At 39.3% G+C, this 7380-nt stretch overlaps 1 protein-coding gene across 2 annotated transcripts in view; it reads right to left on the reverse strand.

The window, feature by feature from the left end:
* Positions 1–5557, reverse strand: part of gpat2 (glycerol-3-phosphate acyltransferase 2, mitochondrial) — a 170596-nt gene extending 165039 nt beyond the window's left edge. The window contains exon 1 of one of the 2 annotated variants that reach the window (XM_046035167.1): positions 5449–5557. The gene's annotated coding sequence lies outside the window, so the exon portion shown is untranslated. Of the gene's footprint in view, positions 1–5213; positions 5285–5448 lie in introns of those variants that run through there. The other variant, XM_046035171.1, reaches the window with a different exon arrangement.
* Between the last annotated feature and the right edge of the window lie 1823 nt (positions 5558–7380).

The following is a 7380-nucleotide window of genomic DNA, read 5'->3' on the forward strand; positions in this document are numbered from 1 at the left end:
GTGCTCTTCACAGATGAAAGCAGGTTCACACTGAGCACATGTGACAGACGTGACAGAGTCTGGAGACGCCGTGGAGAACGTTCTGCTGCCTGCAACATCCTCCAGCATGACCGGTTTGGTGATGGGTCAGTAATGGTGTGGGGTGGCATTTCTTTGGGGGGCCGCACAGCCCTCCATGTGCTCGCCAGAGGTAGCCTGACTGCCATTAGGTACCGAGATGAGATCCTCAGACCCCTTGTGAGGCCATATGCTGGTGCGGTTGGCCCTGGGTTCCTCCTAATGCAACACAATGCTAGACCTCATGTGGCTGGAGTGTGTCAGCAGTTCCTGCAAGAGGAAGGCATTGATGCTGTGAACTGGCCCGCCCGTTCCCCAGACCTGAATCCAACTGAGCACATCTGGGACATCATGTCTCGCTCCATCCACCAACGCCACGTTGCACCAGACTGTGCAGGAGTTGGCGGATGCTTTAGTCCAGGTCTGGGAGGAGATCCCTCAGGAAACCATCCGCCACCTCATCAGGAGCATGCCTCATGAGCCTCATTTTGACTTGTTTTAAGGACATTACATCAAAGTTGGATCGGCCTGTAGTGTGGTTTTCCACTTTGATTTTGAGTGCGACTCTAAATCCAGATCTCCATGGGTTGATAAATTTGATTTCCATTGATAATTTGTGATTTTGTTGTCAGCACATTCAACTATGTAAAGAAAGGAGTAGGAGATTATATTCATTCAGATCTAGGATGTGTTGTTTTAGTGCTCCCTTTATTTTTTTGAGAAATGTGTTTAAAGACAATAGGAAAGTTGATTTGTTTGTAATTTAACAAGTATTTGAAAATTGTGACCCATCCTTAATGGAAATTTCCTTTTACTTTAATTAAAGACAATTTATTATGTCGCCAAATGTTGCTACACACTCCCCCACATAAGCACGCAATTGAAATGTGGATTAGCTCATGTGCCAACATGACACACATACAGGCTTCCCTCCTCTCCTCTCCATCAGAGAGTGAAATAACAGAAGATATGTGATCCTGCTGGAGCTTAAAAACAGGACATTAGGCCTCAGCTGTGCTTTCAATTTCTCTCACCATCCTTTTTGCCTAACCCACACATCAGGTGTTTTGTTTATTTTATTCTTGTCAACCAGAATATAACCTGTTACCGATTCATTTTAATTCCTTGAAACTAAGCAATGCAGCCTCATGACATTTGACCTCCTGATGATGAGCCTTGACAAAGTCACTGCTACAGCAACAACACCAAGAGGCTCATTTTTTTTTTAAAAAAAGCTAATCGTGCCATTTTATAAATATAATGGATACTGCAGGAGGCTTGTGTTAATTGACATATCAAAGACTGAGGGGATTATTGCCGGTTGCGGCTGGCCTTTGGCCATACCAACTTATTCATTTATGTAAAATGTATTTATGAATCAGTCTGCTTTGTTAATTAACTAGTATCTTCCTATGTAAATACATGTTTCACATTTTGAAATAGACTGATACCAAACAGTCTAAGCTCAGTTCCCTGTCTGTACCTTTAACATATGACAGTCGTCCTCTGTCACAGTTATCACTCAGCTTTTTACTATTACAAACTGCTGTAAAGTCATGTTTTGGCAATAAAGATTGACCATAATGTTAAAAAGCGTGAGCCATACTGTTTCTTGACTTGACACATGCGCTATATGTGATCCAATATAAACAGACACAATTTTTGTCTCTTGACAAAAGGTTTGTGCTGTGTTGTGAGGGAAAACAACAATTCTAAAAGACAAAAATCTAAGATCTACAATTCTCCGACCACTCTGAGTGTTGTCGGAGAATTGTAGATCTTGTCTTTTAGACGCGAGAGACGTTACTCGGTTGTATATTCGTTAATTGGAGGCTGAACTGAGGGTTTGGCGCTGTATAATACACTGTGGTGAACTATATTTAATGCCATGACTTAACTCTCAAATTATCTTTCTCTGAAATTATTATTATTTGATAGTTCTTCTCGTAATAATAATAAAAAATAATAATTCATGCATCATCTAATTTCATCATAACATATAGGTCTGGAAAGGAAAGAACACTATGTTTAATCTATCTAATACTGTGTTGGTCATTCAATAATATGATTTATTACTTGTCTGTTTTGAATACAGAAGATACAGCGCTCAAAAAATAAATCGCATATTAAATCGCAATATTGGTTAAAAAATAAATAAATAAAATTAGATTTTCCAGCCCTAGTATGTATACACTAGACGCTGTCATATGTCAGTGTTTTTCTCCTTATAGCAGCAGTACAACCCATCAGAGAAAAAGCTTATGTCAAGGATTTATACTCAAGTAATTCTGCACACAGAAAGTAAATGTATATCTATAGATTTATGATGACAGAAGGGAATTTACATTATAGTAGCGCTGCATTACAGCCACAGCACCAAGAGAGCCCTGCAGGACACTAGCAGATAATTTTGCTCTGTAAAAACCCAGTTAAACCGTGTGTCTGCAGTGGTGAGTTTGCAGCCTTTTCAATGCTGTGTACACCCACATATCTGTAGGCGTGCTCAGTTATTTTGGCTGATAAACCTCAGCTGTGTCCCGTACCACAAATAATGTTCTAACTTTCTTGACAGAAAGATCAGTTGTAGCTGAATGCAATGCAGTATTTCAGTAACTGGCCCGAATATAAAACTTTTTTTCTTTTTACAGTAATTAGGGCAATTAGGTGTAACGTTACCACTCTGTCACAAACTGGCTGCGACTCACAGTGCAAAAACAGAGCCCGTCTGCTGCACAGTCACACCTGACACCACAATGCTTTAACTACAATCTTCTCTCTGTAAAAAGCCTGAATAGAAACCTCTTCTAGTAAAAATCCAGTGCTGGTTTGAACAGACCTCTGCGCACTAACTCAGACCTCATGAGGTCTGACAAGACTATCTGCTGGGTCATTTGGTGGAGCAGCAACTGTTCCATGAGGGTCTGAGCTGCTTGTATTTGATGCTGTCTGTAAGTCTCTGGCTGTGATCGTACTGGTTTATCAGCTTTACACTTGTTTTTCAGTGCTGCTCCACTCAGGTGCGCGGCCTAGGCTACTATGACCAATTTAAAGAGGTCTCGTGCATAAAAAAGTCGATATTTGGCTTTGAAATGTAGCAAAAGTTGCAACGACTAATACACTCAAGTAAAGTACAGATACTGAAAAAAAAAAAAAAAAAAACTATGTAAGTAAAGTTACTTTCCACCAATGTCAGGAATTTTCAAATCCAGCGTGCTGGTGTATAGATGACTAACATCACTGTCATAATACTTTCTGACTGCAAAGTAAATCAAGTTTGAGTCCAAATGATTACTAGACTTGAAAAAGAGCCAGAAAAACATTAATTGCGAAACAAGAACGTTTGAACTAACTGGCAACACTTAAATGTCAAAGACCAGGAACTGAAGCTACAATATAGCTTTAGCTAGACACCCTGTATACTGTCTGTACATGAAATCTGTTGCTTTTCTTTTTCCTATGAAACAATATTTATCTGTACTGTCACCAGGATTTCCCGCAGAGTATTATAGCAGAGACACAGTGCCTCTGCCTGTAACACAGGCGCCCAAGTTAACATCTGAAGAAATTTATACTTTCATAAAACATAATGTTATACTTCGAGGAAAAAGAGCTGACGTGCAAAATATCACACAGCAAAGGCCACCTATTCAAAGAGTGAGCCATGTGTTGATCGTCATCTTGTAACTAAAATGATCAATCTCATGTCTGATTCAGCTCAGCAGGTGACAAAGATTGATCACAGTGTATATTTGCTTTGCTGTAATTTATCAGAGAAGCACATTGCAATGACATGTTTGTGAACCTCAACAATGTCATCCCAAAGTAAAGGGTAGATGGCATTTATATAGCCCTTTTATCCAAAGCACTCTGCAATTTGCCTCTCATCCACCCATTTACACACACACAAACTCATCCAACGAAGCGCCACGCTAACAATTAGGGGTTCACTGTCTTGCTCAAGGGCTGTCTGTCCCAACACGTGGACAGGAGGAGCCGGGGATTAAACCTGCCAACCTAAACATCTGAACCAGTAAAAGGCAAACATGGCAGTGAATTGCAGTAGATGGAATGCAAAATACCAGGAATTCTCATGTTTCAAACACCACAAAGCAAATCTCAAAAAAAGTACCAAGGTTATATTTTATGGGCTAACCTGAATTTGCCAGACCAAAACAGTAGTGCCTAACCGGGAAACAAGTATAATGTGGAAAAGCCACCAACAGATGGTTAAAAGAACTGTAAACGCAAAATTCTCTGAACCACTCTGTCTTCATCATCCTTATCTGACATAATTCACACCTTTGGTATGCTAAGCTGCAATACATGCACCAATATCAATATTTTTTGCAGAATACAAAATATGTTGGGATTCAATGGAGTTGAGAAAATAATCATAGTTGGCTAATTGCTTTCACTGTTGTTGTAAGTATTTATTTTAGCCTTGTTAAAAAAATATTGGATCGTTGTCCTGCTGCAGTCTTACATAGCATTTCAACTTAACAAAGTGCTGCCTACACAAAATGGACTTCTGTTCTCACTGGAGGATGAGAAACAAAGAATTATAGTTCAAACCATAACCAGCATTGTCAGCAACAAGCACGAATATGTGCATGATCAGTTTTGCCCTGCATAACCAACGAGCTTAACGTTAAATAACAGTTAGACAAGTAAGTAAATTAAGACGTGTAACGTTAAGTAAATATATCTTCTAAACTGTGCCTAAATTTTATTTTATGGCCACCAAGAGCCTGACCCGCATTTGCGGGACCAAAACGCTGGTACATAGCAGCCATTTACAAAAGATAATGAACATTAAACAAAGTGTGATATAACCTAGATGTACCACAGACAGCGCTAACATGTGTACCTGGAAAGGGATGTGGCTGTTAGCTAACCGCACATCGCGCCATTACTCTTAGTAATCTCGCAGAGGCATGACTGTCCAAAACACAAAAGCCATTTGGTGTAATTAATAAAACCGACAATTAATTAAATATAAAGTCAAATAACTGTAGAGACTGTGGTGGAAACAAGTCTAGTAACGGTAGTCAAAAGCAGAGTGTCCATGAAGTTGAAGCTGAAGTTGTTAGGGTGCTAGCTAACAACTCATTTTACCCCTAAAGTTAACGTTACAGAGCAAAAATAGGTTTACTTACGAATTTAATAAACTATGGTGGCAAATATCAGATGTCCTTTGAATCAACATCTGTTCACATGTCTCATGTTGTACTTCTGGCTGCTCTCACGGCACCTGTGCTGAACCAATCCTATTAGCTAATGTTTAACATTAGCTAGCAGCTGTTTATTGCCCCTCCTACCTTCAACATTAACATCGGTTCCTGTTCCTTGGCACACTTTCAAAAACCCAGAAGGTTGTTTAACGACACCTACCGCAGTTTCAAGATGTTTCCAAGATCCTCTCTCCACTAGGGTAACGTTAATATATGTCAGCTGCACTTTAAAAAAAAAAAAAACGTACTTTCTTCGGGTTGTTTTTACCTGTTTCCCAAAACGTGTCTCTTTCTTTTTTTTTCCCCCATGAAACCAAAACGTGTCTCCAAATAAAGATGGTTGGCGGAAGTGACATATCATTCTGCTGGTTTGTAGACATGAACCTGAATTTAAACTTTATGTTATCAGAAACATTTTGATCTAGATTTATTTATTTCCAACATGTAATAATTAATAATTTCATAGTTATTGATAATATTATATATATATATATATTGTTATATTGAATCTTGTGTGGTATCACCTTACAGAAATTCAACATTGGTAACATTCCTGCAGCCTCCTCAGCTCTGCTTGGCATGCTGCAAGGTGCAAGGCCAAATGGAATACACATAAATTTCGAAGTTCATTCTTGACCTTGAAAATAGTAGTTTGACTAAATAATCCCAATTTTTCTAGAGGTTTCAACCAGTCTACTAGTCTACTACATTGCTTACCATACAAATACCTACCATACTAACATACAATGAAGTGTTTTTACAAGAGAAACATTTTTCTGCAATACTTTAGATAGCTCCTACAAATATTTTATTTAATCCTCGCTAGCCTTCAAGCATCACAGAGTGACTAACATCTTTCAGTATGCGTCCTGTATCATTTCAGTTCAGTTGAAAATGGTAAAAGCACTTGCAAATGAGCATGTAATATTTTTAATGTGGCCCTGGGCTTTCCTCAGCATTTCCCTGGTAAAATGTGTAAATGTATTGCACACAAGTACAAGTAAATACTTTCATAATATTAATATATAGTGTGGAATTACAGCCTTGGGTTACAGGATTATTTTGAATAGAACTTTATTCATTGCAGAATAACCATATATATTTGCATTTATTATTTTTGGATAATTTGTGATGGGATTAGCTTTAGGCATTTGAAGCCCTGAGAGTGTCAAATCTTAAAACATTTTATTACATCCGTTAATACATTTTATTATGTATCTGTTTCCTTTCATTCGCAGAGGTGTGCTTAAAACTGCTTGTCATATCAGTCTAGTCTTTCTCAGGTCCCATCTTGACCTTAAACCCCATAAGGACAAAATCTTGATGGGAGCCACATGTGAGGATCTTGTGTTTGAGCCTGTAGTGGAGTTAATGGAACAACCTTTTGTTTGAGTTCCACTGATCACATTGCTCTGTGACCTGACTGCTTTAAACAGGGCATGTCATTAAGAAGGACACATACACTGTAGCTTGTCTAAAGGAGAGGCTAAAATGAGAATAGGGCCAGATAGATAAGACATTCACAGGCAGCTGACTTACAGTATCTCAAATATAGAAGTGCGGAAGCTGTAGAGCAAAGACAATGCAAAACCAAAGTACCGTAAATTTAGCTGCCAATAGATTGCAGTGGCTTGTAACTGGACTGAATGGTAAGACTCAAGAGTCTCTGTCTGTGCTATAGCGTATTACTGAGACAGTTTAAACTGATGGGGAAACGGAGAGCTGCGCACTCTCAATTGTGCATACAACCTGGACATGGACAATAAACTGGACTGAGCCAAGAACACTCAAGCCCTCTACAGGAAGGGCCAGAGTCGTCTCTTTTTTCTGAGGAGGCTGAGGTCCTTCAACATCAGCCGGACAATGCTGAGGATGTTATATGAGTCTGTGGTGGCCAGTGCTATCCTGTTTGCTGTTGCATGCTGGGGCAGCAGGTTGAGGGTAACAGACGGTAACAGACTCAACAAACTGGTCTACAAGGCCAGTGACGTTGTCGGTGTGGAGATGGACTCTTTGTCAGTGGTGTCAGAGAGGAGGATGCTGTTCAAGCTATATGTCATCTTGGACAATGTCTCCCACCCACTCCATGACA

Source organism: Micropterus dolomieu, linkage group LG21 (genome assembly GCF_021292245.1).
Source record: "Micropterus dolomieu isolate WLL.071019.BEF.003 ecotype Adirondacks linkage group LG21, ASM2129224v1, whole genome shotgun sequence".
In the NCBI taxonomy this organism is placed as follows: domain Eukaryota; kingdom Metazoa; phylum Chordata; class Actinopteri; order Centrarchiformes; family Centrarchidae; genus Micropterus; species Micropterus dolomieu.